Source organism: Podarcis tiliguerta (genome assembly GCF_965153285.1).
Source record: "Podarcis tiliguerta genome assembly, chromosome: 2".
Taxonomy (NCBI): domain Eukaryota; kingdom Metazoa; phylum Chordata; class Lepidosauria; order Squamata; family Lacertidae; genus Podarcis; species Podarcis tiliguerta.
Window position 1 is genome coordinate 46,390,735 of NC_139535.1, and position 17,758 is coordinate 46,408,492.

At 41.9% G+C, this 17,758-nt stretch overlaps 1 long non-coding RNA gene across 2 annotated transcripts in view; it reads right to left on the reverse strand.

The window, feature by feature from the left end:
• Positions 1–17,751, reverse strand: part of LOC310668600 — a 33,187-nt gene extending 15,436 nt beyond the window's left edge. The window contains exons 1-3 of one of the 2 annotated variants that reach the window (XR_014506711.1): positions 17,123–17,751; positions 16,844–16,942; positions 15,526–15,602 (exon numbers count right to left, since the gene is read on the reverse strand). This is a non-coding gene — a long non-coding RNA (uncharacterized lncRNA). Of the gene's footprint in view, positions 1–15,525; positions 15,603–16,843 lie in introns of both variants that reach the window. The other variant, XR_014506712.1, reaches the window with a different exon arrangement.
• Between the last annotated feature and the right edge of the window lie 7 nt (positions 17,752–17,758).

Genomic DNA, 17,758 nt, shown 5'->3' on the forward strand with positions numbered 1-17,758 from the left:
GCATAGTACCTGTAAACTTGGTGTTATCAGCACCGTGCTCTAACCAACTCTGCTATTGGCTCCACACTTTCCCAGCTCTTAAATTCAAATGCTTCCATGGGATGCCTACTCCCTGGGCAGAGATCTATTATTTAGAATCCCATAGAGCTATCAACAAACTAAAACAAAGACTAGCTTTCTCCGTTTCTTTCCTGGTAATAAAGAATCTGAGCAGACGTTTTTCCAGTTCAGCAGAAATCACTCATCCAAAGCCCAAGCATGGGTAGGAACGAAAGCGCAAAGCAAAAGAATTACAAAGTACAAAGCATTTTTCTTTCTTGGATTACCTGTGGAGTGAAAAGCATTTTACCAAGGTTAATAAGAACTCGACATACACTTCAAGCTAAGGAATGCTCATTTGAAAACACCACACTATTTCTCTCTGTGTTTTATTAGTACTAGTGAAAGGGTAAGACAGTTAAAATGGCTGCATGCTATAGAACAGGTCTCATTAGTATTCTGTAAGAAAAGTGGCCGATTTTTCTCTCTCACACAAGACCAGATTATGTTCACATGCCTGGGCTGCTAATGCTTAGCAGCCAATCTTAATGAGAATCTTGCAAAATCAATCAAACCCTATCAAATATCTCATGGATGTCATGGTAAAAACAGAATGACTATAGTATATAACATCTGCATGCTAACAAAGAATGTGTGTTAACTGGATATATTCTTAGCTATTTTAAACATTTGAATGGATTTATCCAAAATCCATTGCATATCTTTTGCATTGCATTAATTGGCACCCAAGACCTGGGGCGAGATGTAAGTGTTGTCAAACCAATCCTGGGAACTGTACTTTGTTTAGGGGTGCTGGGAATTGTAGCTCTGTGAGGAGTAAACATCAGTCTCCATGATGCTTTGGAGGGGGGGGGGAGCTATGTGCTTTAAATGTATGGTGTGAAGACAACCTAAGTAAAAATAACTGAAACAGGATAATCAGTACAATTAACCATGTGGTGGGGCAACATACAACATTCTGAACAACAAAATGCTTGAGAAAACAACCACTTTTTAAGATGGAACTGGAATGAGGGGATATGGCGCCAGTCACACCTCAGAGGGGGATGCACTCCAGAAGTGGGACACCACCATGAGGAAGGTCCTTTACCGTATTGTTGGTGGAGGAAGCCCGCAGCACGTAGAGACACAGTAAAGAGAGGCTGCACATAATGTGCAACTCTGAGAAATGTGGCACTAAGAAGGGGCTCCTTAGGAGAACTTAAAGCTTGGCAGGCAGGACAGTAGAAACACAAGTTAGCACCTTTTTCATGGAAAAAAAAAATCATTTACATGAAGTAGTTTCTATATAGTGTCTGTTTCAGAGGTGTTGTTTCCAAATACAAAAATCCCTAGGTAACCTACCTAATATGATTTGAAGAGAAAATCAAAAAGTACTCACTATTTGGCTATATAGTACTGTATCAATCTGAAACCATTAACTGTATCTGTCAATCTCAAATAATGCACACTACATGAACCTTCACACTTGTTTCGGTTGCCCATTCTCTGGTAACCTTTAGGTTCAATTGTTGCACTTTTTTATATCTGGACTGCCTCTGAAGACATTTCTCCAGCAAGGGCATAATTCAGAGGCTAGATTACTAACTGGGACTAGAAGACTTATAACAACCAATTCTGGCCTAACTGCACTTGCTACTGATTGGTTTCCAGGCTCAGACTGCTGGTTTTGACCTATAAATATAAAGCCTTATGTGGTTCAAGAACTCAATATCTCAAGGGCCACCTCTTGCCACTAGCCCAGAGCCTGCAGTCCTCATCAGAGGCCCTTCTCCTTCTGCCCCATCCAAAGGAAGTGTGGTGGCTAGTTAAACAAGAACGGGCTTTTCCCTGTGGTGACACCCCATCTGTAGAATGGTCATTGTTAAGTTGTGGGCAAACATGTCAGACGACACAGCAATTCTTTAAACAGCTCTTCTTTATTGATGGGGGCGACATGTGGATCAAGGCTAAAGGAGATGGGCGTACCTGTATATTGCCCCAAAGTGCCTTCAAAAACCTCAGCAAAGTCTTTGACCAGACCCTCAGTCTCTGCATTAGAGATGCAGTTAATGCCGGTGACTTCCAGGCCGAGGGCATCAAAACAGTCTAGCCCTAGGAGGCTTGGCGGCTGACCTTCGACCACCACCAGTTGGAGCAGGCCCGAAAAATCCTTGAAGGTGATCCGGAACCGGCCAACGCCTACCACGGGAATGTCGTTTCCCTAGTAGTCTCTCAGGTGTACGCAGTGAGAGTCGAGTTGCCTTTTGGACACTCTGGGTACCAGTCTTTTGATGGTGCTCCAAGACACGATGGACAGGGCAGACCCAGTGTCGATCTCCATGTCACATGGAGCTCCTTCAATGAGCACCGTGACATTCAGCTTGCATCACGTAGATGAGTCGGTTTGGCCAATCGTGGTTCCAGACGGGCAGCGGCAGTTGGTGAGAGCGAAACAGCTTTCCTTGGCAGACTGGAGTGAAGACTTGGACTTACGAGTCAGTGAAGGGGGGATGTCAGATGGAGCCGATCGGCAGACCTTAGCGATGTGGCCCCTTTTGGAACACGTCCGACAGATGGCGTCTCTGAATCGACACTTGTTTGTTTCTTAACTAGACCTTCCTCTTAGACAACTGCTTACATGGGCAACATTTTGTAATAGAAAATTGTTCAAAAGTGCAGTGCTGATAGCGGGAGGAGGTGAATTGCTTATATTACAAAGGCACTGGAATCTTTTACTGAAGGACCAGCTATTTTGGGTAGAACTGTTGAAAAGTAGACAGCTATGGGCAACCTTGCTTAAAGCAGCGGATACCATTTTCCTGTCCTTAATCTCCACATAGAATGTGGACCAGCTGGCTGAGCTGGAGATTCACCAACATCCCAGTGGGTCTTGGGTCTGGATAGTCCCCTTAGCCAACTACCATCTTTTAGGATACCCCAATCCTTCACTACCCAGTTTTCCATTCTACCATCCAGGCTTTTTTTTTTTTTTAGTTACTTCCACAAAGCTTTGGATTCTACAGGGCTTGCTGACACCTCTATCCTTTGCGGGAAAGGTGCTGTTTTGATTATTTATTTATTTATTTTTAAAATTTATATACCATCCTTCATCTGAAGTGCACAGGGTGGTTTTCAGTATAAAAACGTAACACATTACATAAAAACCCAGTGCTCTATTTTGACAAGGGGCAGCGGCAGATGCCAGTACTCAAGTCTTGATAAAAATGCTGTGGGTACCAGCGCAACATGGCTGCTATGAGTAGCAAAACAGAGGGGATGGTAAAGATTCATACTCTGAGAACTGATTTGGCTACATAGCATGAAATAGTTCTGTTGGCATTACACATGCACTCACTTCCACTGGGTCTGACAGGTTCCCATCTGCTAATTGTGTACATTTTTCATTCTGTTCAATAACAATTTAAAAAGCATCATTTCTGCCAACCATACTATTTAAAACATTGAAGTATTTTGAGTGGCTAATCTGAAAATGGCAGATCTGTAATCAGCAGCAGAATGGACACTTACTCTGTTGCTATCCTATGGCAAGACATGTCTACCTGGAAGTAAGTTATGCTGAGGACTGAAGTCTCACTGTTTTTAATATAATGTAATATGTAGAATTCACACTTGGGGGAAATGTCCCTCTACAGCTAATTTAGATCTAACATCTTCAGAGCAGTCAGTCTGGTTCTCTTAATGTTTAGAATGGTACGAATATATAGATCTATGCTTTTTAATCATTATTGACTGGCCTGAAAAAGCTGCACAATTAGTAGATTGCAGCCTTGTGGCATGCTATTTTAAAAGCTATTTATACTCCCCCCCGCCCACAATTTTTAAGGCAAGCCTTCCAAAGCAGTCTACATTAACCTGACGAACACAAATACCATTTAAAACATCCTATCATTTAAAATATCACACTGAAGTTAGTATATGTGGAATTGTACATTCACCATCACGAAGCACCACAACAAATGCTTCATATTTTCCTATTAACCATCATAATGCAGGCAACTCAGCCACGGAGGAAAAGCTTGTAAGAATAAATCATTTTTAGTCGCCAGCTCTAGAGCTCTCTCATCTCAACTGATGGAGGGAAATCTCACTTTCTAAAAATTGCCAACAATCCTGCATTGCACTGTCTAATTAAGCTAAGTGTTCTCGGTCAAACAGAATAGCTTTGGAGCATTAATGGAGTCAAACTCTGACATGATTACTCTGGCTGAGAAATGTGCTCTTGCATTTCTAATCGTGCCCCTGTTTGAAATCTGGGCCCTGGGGACTGGCATTTGAAAAGTTAGCTATTCTCATCAGAGTATTGCAGTGTCACTTTCTCAATAAAAGCAGCAGGGATGAAATCACACATTTTCCAAACTCGGTTTTTCCCTGGAAAGCTTTTCCACCCAAAAAGGCAGAAGCTAGAAAACAGGGAAGTTCTAAGGCGCACTGGGGAACTGCTAAGGTTCTGTGAGGGGAAGGGAACACACACCAAGAGAGAATATTGTTACGCGTTTGCAGGGAGCAAGAATTGTCACACTGTACCATGTTCTCCCCTTACTGTACTTTCTAAAATTAGTAAGTGTAGGGCTGGATCAATGGATTTAGCAAGGCCTAAAAAAACAAATCACGCCAGCTTCTTCAAGGTCAGAGCCATGGTTGATTTCTGCTGGCATCCAAGACTGTAGCCATGGGAAAAACAAGACCCTTTTGGAATGATAATGCTATGAACCCCTCCATTATAGGCTCAGGTTGTATATATGTGTAAATAAACCATATATCCATAGTCTCCACTGTGCCTTATTCAGAAAAGAAAAGACAAGCCATGGGTAGGCATTGGAACCCCTGGGATCTTAGATTGGGGTGGAGTGCAACAGTATTACAAATTGTAATAGGGATCAGTTCATGCTTCACTAGGTTTATATTTAAAAGAAAATAAAAACAGATAGCGTAAGATTGAAAACACGACACATTACTAATTAGACACTAGTTTAAGACAATATACATTTTCTGCAATGCTTTACTGATCCCTGGAATGATCATTTTAGTACTCCATGTAGACTCTGCATAGATTGTTACCTACTTAAATGATTTAAAAAAGACATTTCAAAAGCATTTTCTCAACTAATATTCTGTCCTGAACACTGCATAGACAAGGAAATTACACTATATTGGGTAATTAATACAACAAACAAACAAACAAACAAACAAACAGGAAGACAGTTTAATTAGAGTGGCATTAGATTACTCGGGCCAGTAGTCAGCAGATTTTAGTCAATCAAATTCAGCCTAGTGTGGGAATGATCAAAAGCAGCTCCCAATTGATGCTCAATTAAAATTTATGTGGGGCTCTCCCTTCTGTTTAGAGACCTGACCAGCTATTAATCTAATAAATATTACAAGTAAAAATATGAATTTGGCCAAATGGCAATAGAAGAAACATGGATGATGTGGCACGAAGCCCTACAAGTGCGGAAGCTACCCAATCACCATCAAAAAGTGAAAAACAGCAGCATATGTTTGTGCCTGAGCAGCCAGCCTCAGGCTCCTGATAGCACAGCAAGGAAAGAGACAGCTTTTAACTGCTGGATGCGCACCAGTGAGTTGTCAGATTGTTGAAAAAAGCAACCTGGGATAATTTTAGCCCAAATGTTGAAGGGAAAGCAATCTGTTCCTAGGACTCTAACGCTGCCCCACCACTTGCCTCACCACCATTTCCCAAGCTGCACTTGCGCACATCATTTACCAGCCTAATTAAGATGTGATTATTTTAACGTGGAGCAAAACGGAGAATGGGCGAGAATTGTGCAAGAGAATTGTACTGCAGAGCAACCTTGAGTATCATTCTGTCGGCAGCATTTCCCTTCCTCTGTGAATTAACGCGTCCAGAAATCAGTCCTAATTATCTCTTCTGTGTGGCAATTTGACAACCAATTTGTGCTACCTGACACTATACCAACCAGCCCGCCAGGACATCATTCTAGCAGTGCCCATGGCTCAGGGCAGATTACAACCACACCTAGCATCCAAATTCAGTTGTCGTGCAATTGCTATTTATTGCAATGCACCCACATACTTGGGTGTGGGTTATGAAGCAGCACTTTATTGTTTGGGGGATGTACAGAAGCATCTACATGAATGGGTGAGAGATCCACACAAAAGTGCTAACTGTGCAGAAGTGACCAGAGAGACCAGCTCCTTTCCTTTCCCATGTCTTGCCCTGCACTTCCTTCCTCTAGCTCCTTCTCCCAGATGTACAAGCAGCCCACCCAGTTTGAGCACATGCTCTACCTGTGGGGGGATGAGAGACTATCACCCTTCTATTTTGTCTTGAGCAGAAAGCTTAGGGATCTCAACTGTGCCATAGGGCTGCAAGAAAGGCCTTTCCAACTGCAACTCTATCGCCCCCCCCAAAAAAAATTCTTAATTCTTTCAAAATGCTGTTGAAAAATTATCAGTACTTGCAGGCAGTGAATTTTGTACCATTCTACATGTATAAAATGCTGATTTATTGGAAAGGAATAACATCCTTTAGAAAAGCTGGAAGGAAAAAGCAGCTGGAATTCCCCAGAGCAGACAAAACATGGATAATTAAACATGGAGACCTTAAAGTGCTTTCTTCGAGTTTAGTATTTGTTCCGTTAGCAATGGATGGCTCGTAAGCTGGATCAACATTGTCACCTAGTGGCCACTGATGTCCTTGGAAAACAGGAAAACTCACATTTTTGCACTAGTGCAGTACTGTGACACACAGCTACATTTATCGTTGCCATTGCATCGCAAACCTGATGTTTTCCCCACCAGGAGATGAATCTAGTCTAGCCCTGACCTAAAGTCCTAGCCAATTAGAGCAAGGGGCAGGGGTCATTTGCCCCTCACATATGTGTAAGCCTTGGGTCAGCATCTAGGTTTGGGTTCAGTATCTAAGGGATATTTTTATATTAAGTTCTGGCTCAAGCCTCCACTTAGGAAACTTGGGAGTCCAGTTTAGTAGCCTTCCCACAACACACACACATACATACACACTCCTGAGGTACAGTGGTACCTCGGGTTACATACGCTTCAGGTTACAGACTCTGCTAACCCAGAAATAGTACCTCGGGTTAAGAACTTTGCTTCAGGATGAGCACAGAAATCGCGCAGCAGCGGCGTGGCGGCAGCAGGAGGCCCCATTAGCTAAAGTGGTGCTTCAGGTTAAGAACAGTTTCAGGTTAAGAACGGACCTCCAGAATGAATTAAGTTCTTAACCCGAGGTACCACTGTATGTGCAAACAATGATATGTATTCAACAAACAAACAATGGTGGATCAACAAGAGATTAACATTGTAGAGAAGTCTGTGCCCTTAGGCCTTACTCACAGTGAGTTTGGGGATGCAACCAATAAGCAGGGTTCTTCTGAATTTGAGAAAGTTGCAATTAAGAGACTCCAGGCAAAAATGAAATCTTACACAACAGTATCTAAAGAATTACAGAAATGCATAGGTTGGAGAAATCCTCAAGAGTATCCTCAAGAAGATACATGTACACAGGGAAGAGAATTCTGCATGAAGCTAGAACTTTGTCTGCCATTTTCATTTGCAGTTCTCACCACTCTTGTAGGAACAAGTCACTGTTAAACTGAATAAGCTGCTTATCTCTTTGGCAACCTTGAAGAATCAGAAATATTTTCCTCCAATGCCATTTTGTCAGGTCATTGCAATCCTGTTCAAACTTTATTCAGAGTATGCATAGAGAGAGGAGCGAGATTGTGACCATTTGCAGCAGCTGCTGGCTCCAGCCCTGCCCCCTATATTTGCTTAGTAGAAGTTGTGAAAGGGTCTACATGTCTACAAACTGTTAATGCATAGGCTCTGTCCCCACGGTAACAGATCCTTGGTTAGGCCGTGATTGCTGAGACAAAGCCTACAGACATGCACTTTACACTTCATAGGCCCTTTCAGATCCTTCCTCCAAATGGTGGGGCCAGAGGCTGTGAGTGGACATGATTCCTCTTCCTCCCATATGCATGTTCAGAAGAAGAACACCTGAATAGGGCTGCAGTCTCTATTATATTATTTTAAAATGTATTGACCTAGTCAGTACAATGCAAGAATTAAAAATGCAGTATCTGTATACAGTGGAACCTCGGTTTAAGTACTTAATTCGTTCCGGAGATCCATTCTTAACCTAAAACTGTTCTTACCCTGAAGCACCACTTTAGCTAATGGGGCCTACTGCTGCCGCTGCGCCGCCGGAGCACGATTTCTGTTCTCATCCTGAAGGAAAGTTCTTAACCCGAGGTACTATTTCTGGGTTAGCAGAGTCTATAACCTGAAGCGTATGTAACCTGAAGCATATGTAACCCGAGGTACCCCTGTATATTATTTAATCTGGCTTTGTTAAGTATGTAACAAGGGTGGTCATTTCCACACTGCCATGAACACACACTTTTCTTTGGCAACACATCTGTTTCTAACAAGCTGGCCTTCTTAATATTGGCAAGTTCCTCTACTTTTCCCTGCCAATGCTACATTTCCAAGTAACTCAGAATCCAACAGCACTTTGGATGAAAAGGCTCCCCTTTTATTCACTCTTATAACCACATAAACCACAATAATTTTCCTTATGGGTCTTCTCCAATAACCCTGCTGATTAAAGAGGTGCCTGTGCTGTGTGTTCTTTGCTCAGTTCAGTGTAGATCACATCTAGAAGTTTGGAGAACCGTGCAATGTGTTGAGTCCCCTTCCTTGAAAGAAGCCATGCAGTGTGTATCTTGCCTGGGGCAAGTAGCAATTGCCCTTAGGTGAGCAGGTAGGATGCAAGCTGGACCTGTCTGCTCTCCTTCTGCTGCCCTTGCTGTGCTTCCCAGGTCAGGTAAACACAGCACAGTATCTGGACTCATCCTCTCCCTCATCCTTTCATCACCGAAGACAAGGAGTGACAACCACAATCACAGGGGCCATAGCTATGCACTGCAGCAGCTACACTCCCCAGTGGTTGGAAGGGAGAGAGTAAGGCTGTCAGCTGTCACAGAACTGCTGTGCTTCTTCTGGGAAACGAAGAATAGTGCTGTGACAACTATGTGCTTTTTTCTTTCTTTTCCCCAAGGCATAATGTGAGGGGGGAAAGGGGCTGCACTGATGAGGGGGTGTTGTAGGAATGGGATTTCCTGAATTGGCAAGTGGGTAAACGAATGGCCACCAACACTAGGATTCTATTTCAATGGGGGGATAGCACAAAGAAACAAAAAAAATCAGAAGTTGGAAAAGGAACAAAAAAATAGTGGAAGCAGAGTAATACAAATGGCAGGCAGAACAGAAAAAAAATTCTTTCAAAACACTGGACCCTTCCCTGTATAATTTTGATGCTTTCCTCTGGTGTCTCCAAAAGCTGTTTATTCCCTGCCACAGTTGAATGACTGTATTTGTTTTTAAGGCACAAAATTACAGGCAGGATTGAGGGACCACACACTGGTGAGAAGCCCACAGCAACACCATTTATTGATCTTTTCTTTTATCATCACTATGAAGGTGGGCAAGGCCTCCTTCCCTGCTACTCCCCAGTCATGCTGATTCATTGCCATGGTGGCAGCTCTGCTGAAGTGGGGTGAGATAAGGCAACTGGGCATACAGGAAGCTGTCTGGTACAAAGTCAAGCTATTGGTCCAGCCGGCTTAATATTGTTTACAAGATATGAGGGTGATCTGGCTCTGACTATGTCACCCCATTGATCTCCAAGATTGATTCGGCTGATCTGGTTGGCTAGGCGGGTGTCCCCTTCCTCCCTCACCGCTCCACGTGGTTCCCTCCCAAAGCTGACACTAAAGCACTGGTTGAAGAGGGGTTCACTGGTTGAAGAGTGAACCCTGGGACCTTTTCTGTGCAAAGCAGGTGCTCTACTACTGCGAATGTACTTTCAAGGAAGTGCATTAAGGGCCTTCACATAAATGGATAGCTCTGGTTCTTAGGAGCAGGTTCTTACACCATTTTGTAACAGGAGGTGGATATTTCAGCAGAACAGTGGAGAACTGTAGCACTGAAGAAGGGATACACCTCATTTTTCACTTTTGATTCTATCTTTGGTCAAGGCCAATGGAAAATTGATTGGAATCTGTTGGGAAAATTACCCTTGTTTGCAGAAAATATTGAGATATCGGTCTACTTGTACAAATTGTTGTGAGGGACTTTACACATTCCTTAAATTATGTTCTCTGTTTATCAGATCAAGAAAAGCATGCAGGAGAGGAAAACATTGGCAGCTAATTCTTATGAATTATAAGGCTCTCAAAGTAAGGTGCCCCCATATAACTTTACTTTGCAGGTTCGAACAGGTTCTCAACTTTTCCCCTTTGAGTGAGGCTTATAAAACATTGTTTATTTTCATTCACAAGTATATAATAGCTTTCCAGTTTGCACAATACATTTAATGTACACAGGGAATGGGCAGGTATAAAGCAAAATAATGGCCTGAAAGCAGATAATGCTGTTGCACCATTATAGCTAAGCAGTTCTTGGCCTTCTCAGTGTTTGGATGGAATGTTTATGATCATAATACTGCAACAACTCAGCCTGCAAACTCCATATAGGTCATTCCAAGTTTTCTGAATGAAGAGAGGACAAAAGGGCAATAAATAAAACCAAATAAAACCAAAAGCTTGCCAGGCTTCTGTAGATGCACTGCCCTTAACCTATGAAAAAACAAAAATGGTAACTGAAAAGGGGAGGCCACATTATCTGACTCTGGATCTTTTATTTCCTTGTGCTTCTGACAGTAAAATATAATTGAACAGTCATAACATGGATGAAGTAATATGGAAATGTAGATGATCAGTTTTGTGTATCTAATTTTATGGCCTCCCTGTGACTCATGTTATATACTACATCTCCCAGAAACCACTTGAGTGGACCTCCACCTGACGGCTTATCTCAGACACTGTAATATGTACAATGTTTTCCCATATCATACCGAGTGTCTCCATAACAGCTTCTGACAGCGTAGCACTGGAGTAGCAAAGTAGTAGCATGAAGATACTGCACATTATACAGAATAATGTTGTGGTGTTGACAAATTCTATTGTAGGAATAGCAGTAGAAGAATGTTCTTGTGTCATGTGGAGGCCATTCCAACCATTCTCCAAATGATTATTGGTCCCTGCTCAAGGTCAAAATCATGGGAAAGCCAGAGAAAGAATCACAAAGTCATTCCTTGTGCTTTTCAAACCCTTAAGCATTGCATTGGGGTAAATGATGCCAGCTGACACAACGATTCCCAATTTGAAGTTGTGTTTGAACTGATAATATTATGATCCAGGCTAATATATTGTTTACTAGCTGATTCTTCTACCAAAAAACAACAACTCAGAATTCAACTGCTATGCCAGTTCGATTTTAAAAACAACAACACTTCTCTGAAGATTTAATATTTATAATATATATTCATTTTGGTTAAAAGCCAATTTTCATTCTACAGCATGAAGAGAATAGAAATATATACAAATCTCTGCCCAATACACTTCTATATAATGGAGCGCTGAACACCATATAAGTGCTTAACTTGCCAAATTCATCCATAAAGAGTCTGGCAATATCTACAAAAACATTGGTTAATATTTTCCACTTGAAATTAAAAGCACAACTGTTCCACCTAAAAGTTATTAGATTGTAATAGAAAAACAACAAAACAAAACAAAACAAAAGATACTTTTGTAGATTTCCCAAATCCTACTGAAGCACAGCACTCAAGAATGTGCTCAGTTTTAAGTACATGATAGATTGTCATTTAATTTTCATGAAAAAGTACTGTGGAGAGTGTTTGGCACAGAGTCTTGCACTTAGGGCCAAACTAGATCAGATATCATTCATACGAATCAATTGTGTGAATGGCTTTGTAAAAGTAAATAGCAGGCCTTCAGATCTGCACTGGTACCCTGGCAGAGGCTGGGGGCTTTAACTCTTTGTCCCAATCTGAGGTCCCAATCTGAAGCAGGGATCCGTGTGCTTGCTATTTGCATGGGAAGAAAAGCTCTTACTTGCACTATCTGAAGACTTTCTTCCAACGCAAATAGCAAGCACAGGGACCGCAAACCAGAGTGGGACAACAGTGAGGTTGCAAAGGGTAGAGCCCACCCCCCACCAACAATCCCAGTATGGATTAGGAGTCCCAGACCTACAAATTACCAAATTGGGGGGGGGGGGAGGGACTTTACCATAACTGCTAGTTATGTGAGTGACATCTCATCTTGTTTGTCCCTTAAACTCCTCTGGGATTTTTAGCCCTGTCCATATCAAGTTAATTAAGGCTTCTGCCTTAATTAGTAAGAAAAGAGACAAGGACGTGGAACAATCACACTTTTTAAGAGGTAAAATTTGGTGAGGGAATACTTTTCTTGGGATGAATGTTTGCAGTAGGCATATGTACACTTAAGAGTTACTACTGATATTTCATTATGATGAATAAATCTACATAAAAATACCGGTAGTAATAAGGGGTGTTTCAAGGTTCATATAATGTGTCAGTTGAATAAACCTAACTATAATAACGTCTCTAAAACATCTGTTTGAGCCTCCTAAGATTTATGAGTATTTCTTCATTGATTCAAAATACCTATACCCCATGGCTAAGAAAAGCGTATTATTATATTGGGCAAAAAAAAAAAAAAAAAAAAATACACAGGGAAGGCATCAAACAAACTTGGCCAGAAAGATTTTTTTTAAAAAAAGGAAAAAAATTATGCTTCTCCTAGTAGCTATCCATTTGTCAAAAGGCTCACACTCCCTTTTTCACTTGCTTAAACACAATAGCACTTTTAGCTTTGCATATATAGTATGGTCAGTGGTGCTATTGTTCTGGAAAAAGAGGTCCTGGATCTTGCTATGATCACCTCCCTCATTCTCTAAACATAGCAATGGTGCTTACTTGAGAGGTGCCGGAACTGAGTTTTAGCAAGTTTTGGCTGCAAAAAAGCCCTGAGTATGGTACAGCTCCCTCGGCCAATAAAGCGAGATGAGCGCCGCAACCCCAGAGTCGGTCACGACTGGACCTAATGGTAAGGGGTCCCTTTACCTTTATGGTACATACAAATCATAGCTTTGTGCTCAAGCTAGTTTCTTACAAAGCTATATAGCTGCTTACATAGCTTTCTTGCACGTGCAAATCAGAGGTACACAAACACAGAAAAGAACATAACCCACAAAAACAGATACACAAATCCACAGCGATGCTTACTTATCAAAAACTTTGTTTTTGATACCTCCCAGCTGGCAACACCACTTTGAATGAAACTATGGCAAAGTTGTCAATTCTAACACATTCTAAAGCAGCTGCTCGCTGAATGTATATTGTAGAGATACACTCTGTGCGCTTTTAGAGCAGGGGTGTGGGGGATCTTATTACGTCACTCACTGAAATAGAACAATTGAGAGAAGGCATAGAAAATTAACTGCAAATGTTATTTTCAAGAAATCTGTTATTAATATATGCCATGTGGTATTATCTAAACACCATAGCAACAGTGCAAAATTTTAAACCAAAGAACTTTGATTCACAGCAGATCCCAAAATTACAGATAAATTCTTTTATTTATAGCATTCTTCACAGCTAACGAATTGTGGGTGATCTCTGTGCTAAAACTACAATTTTACATTGGCATGCTTCAGTGTCATTTGACCAGCTGCAGAATTTAATTTGTGCCAAGGCTCAGCTTCACAACCTATTTCTTTATGAAACAAAGAATACACAGGTTATGAGAAGGCCATCTTAGCATGTGCTGAACATATTCCCATCACTGAGTAACCAGAGCCAGCTCCAGTCACTGTTGTAAGTAAATATGGTTTGAAATATGGAAAATCATTGGGACTGAATAATCTTAAAAGTGAGTATTTGGAATACAGTGGTGCCTCGCAAGACGAAAAGAATCCGTTCCGTGAGTCTCTTCGTCTAGCGGTTTTTTCGTCTTGCGAAGCAACCCCATTAGCGGATTAGTGCTATTAGCGGTTTAGCGGCTATTAGCAGCTATTAAAGGCTTAAGGGATTAGCGGATTAGCTGCTAAAAGGCTATTAGCAGCTTAGTGCCTTAGAAAAAGGGGGTGGGGAGCGGGGGGAAAACGCAGCAACTCGCAAGACATTTTCGTCTTGCGAAGCAAGTCCACAGGAAATTCGTTTTGCGAAGCACCTCCTAAACGGAAAACCCTTTCGTCTAGCGGGTTTTCCGTCTTGCGAGGCATTCGTCTTGCGGGGCACCACTGTAGTATGCTATCAGAACTCAAGATTCTGCAATACCATTGCTGAGAACAACGAGAGTAAGGCAGGAATTGTCCATCTCTTAGCTAAGAAAATGCTAGCCTTGCTAATTCCAATCCCCAGTCAGAAGCTCAGGAGAGAGGAAATTTAACTCACTCTGATATCTGCTGCCTCCCCCTTACCTCCGTACTTATATAATGAGTCATACTAATCGAAGTAAAATAGGAGAGATTTGTGTGCATTTACCTCTTTCTGCTTGTGCATCTGGATCAAGACAACTATTGTTTTAATATGCCTTATCTGAGTGGAAATTTGAACCCTGGTTTCCCATGTTCCAGTCCAACCCTCTAACCACAATACCACACTGTCTCTTATATGTCACTGTTTCACAGTGGACCTCCCAAAGGAGTTTGAAACAGAGGGGAATTTTAAAAAACATCATTATATGTTATGGTGGTGAATTGCTTTCAAAGAACAAGTAATAACAAAATCCCCACTGCTCACCTACAAATAACCATATCAGCTACTTAGGCAGATGCTAACATGAAATTGAATTCATGCTTGGGAAATAAGGGGCAGTATCCAACAAAGTAGTTTTGTTAGCACAGAGTGTTGTATTTATGCAACAGAACTTTTCATTCCTCTCCTCTCCTCCATCCCCCCTCCTGCCCTCCCCAGATCTGCACCAGAGGGTTGGGGTAACCCCAAGAACAGATTGGGTGAGGTAGGAAGAGGAGAGGGAAGGGCAAGTCCCCTTTTGCAGCCTTAGGTCCTTGTGCTAAATGGAACTACTTGGTTGGGTACAGCCCAAGCACATTTTTTGACAATGTTTGTAATCCTGCAGATAATTGCTAAGGAGTGAATCAAAATCCGATGATTGCATTCTGTATTAGCACTATATTAGCACATATTGCTGTACCTTAGCTGTGTTTACTTTCAGAGGAAACTGCAGCACATTTATTATGAACAACAGCAGAAGCTGTTAATGCTAGGGGAAAGCTGCAAACCTTTGTTTTGATCCACAAGTAGTGATTAATGCAGTCCATAGTTCTAAAATCACTGACATTAAAGCAATCTATTTAGTTTTCCAATGAACTACATCATGTTGTTACCTAAAAGAAAAAGATTGGCAGCCCTAGTAGCATTGTATCATAGGTTAGGACATTGATCATTTTATCAGCAAAATGCAAACTAACAGCACAATTTACTACATATCACTATTAGTATTTTATTTCCTCATTAACAAACTTATTTTCTTGACTCACCAGTGTGTTTTGTAGCTGGCTTTTTAACCAAGCTTGAAGATCTGCTGGATAAAGTAGACAGATATTGGGAACAGGACCTATAACACAGGGAATTTAAACAACATGAAACCATGTGCCTTTCACCAAAGAATCCTGCATTGTAGTTTGTTAAGGGTGTTGGGAATTGTAGCTCTGTGAGACTTAAGCTACAGTTTCCAGGATTTTTTGGGAGGGAAGTTATGTAATTTAAATGTATCATGTGTATGCAGTTTTATCACAAAAATGTACCTTTCCTTAATCCAGAATCATTCATGCTTGCTCTCAACATGCTTTAGATTTATTTTAGATGCCACCATCCACAAAGATAGGTGTGGTTATTTGAAACACCTTCATTAGGTTATCCATGCCTTTTTCCCTGCCCATGCCCCAGGTGAAAGAAGAAGGAAGTAGTGATTGCAACCTTGGTATATGTACAAACATATGTAACTGGGCAGATACAGTTACACCCCTCCATTGCTAGGAACAACACCTACACCCAGAACTTATTCTCAGAGGGAACTCACCAGAACTCAGTCTGGCACCTCAGGTGGGTTCCAGAACCTCTCAGATGAGTTCCAACACCTCTCGGGTGGGTGCCATTGCCATTCTAAGAAAAAGAAATAGGCATTCATGGTGAGTTCTGGCACTTCTTTTTCTAGAAAAATAGCACTGCCTACACCTGTTTTTAAATGGACATACTGCAGAAGAATGCAGAATCAATCTCAATGAGCTTTTATTTTCTTAATGAAACCAGTTTCTCATAAAGTGCTTTTCAGGAGCAAAAAATATGCACTTGTGTGGACTGCATAGAAAAAAAACAAGTACTGTTTCCACTGATTCCATAATAAAATATCATGTGTACACACCAGCATCTGGGGCTGGTGAGGAGTAGCATGGCATACTCATTTGAGTGTTCAGGAATACTAAATGAAGCTGGGTGATGTGGAATAGTATTAGGCTGCCACAAACTATGGGTTGCCTTAGGCTATAACAGTACAAGTAGTGATTTTATTATGAGGGGAAAAGATACAGCCTAAGGTAGCATATTTGGGTGGTATTTTATACAGTTTATTCTCCAGCACAAGAATGAATAAAGCAGGGAAAATGAACCCACTCCACAAACATGGGATATATCCCAGGGCACAATTCTTACTGCCATAGAAAGGGCTAACTTCTTTTCTCAAAAACAATGTACAGAGTCCTGGAATATCACCCTATGACTTCACTGAACTTTACAGTGGAAAAGATGTGCCCCCCCCTCAAATGGGACTACTTAACATCAGAAGGAAGGCATACTTACCTAAATAGCCCTCACAAAATATTCTACCATTCTGCGTACATGGCAAGTCAAGAGACCGTCTCCAGCTATCATAGTTGATTCCCTCCTGCCTTTCCTTCTCTGTTTTGACAAGGCCAGCAATGAGGAAGATGGAAATTGGCCTCGTGTTGTTTTCTACAACCAATTATTTCTGAGATCAAAAGTGCAAACCTATACCAATGGGACTTAACCTCTAAGCAAATTATTGGATTTCAGCCTAAATCTGCATCCCTATGTAACATAGGCTATGTATACTTGTACCTGGGAATAATCAGTGGGTCTTCAGAGGAAACATCAACAGGACTGCCTTATTCGGGGAAACTTTTTAAAAGAGCTTGTTCACACGTGGCTATCCAAAGGACTAAGGAGGCTGCAAAGCAAAGGAAGCAAAGCACAAGGAAGGTGGATCTGGGCTTGTTTGTTTTTAATTTAAAAAAGAACCTGGTAGAGCCCATTCATTCCACTGGGATCTCTTCCTCCAGTGTTCTGCTTGCAGACATTGCAAGACCTTACACAATTTCGGCCAAAATTCACGGAGTACCGCCTAAGGCAGCAGCCTCACCCTGCCCAATGGCTGGGCGGCTCTGCTAAGCACATACACGTGTTCTTAAGGTTCCGTACACGTGGTAGGCAGATCCTCCCGCCCGCTCTCAATATAAGGGAAGCGTATTCCTTTTCCTAAAATTTGAGGCGCGACCCCTCTCGGGCGGCTGCTTCCCCTGGCTTCGGGCTGGGATATCCCTGCACTGCCTGCGCCGGCCCTCAGCGCGAAGTGTGAAGGCAGGTCGGAGTTTCCCCGCCCCTCGTCCCGCCTGCCGCCACCTGAGGCGACGCTTCCCTCCTTCTCGCCCGCCCTTCCTGGCAAATGCATGAGGAAGAGCTTGCGGCTCCCACTGC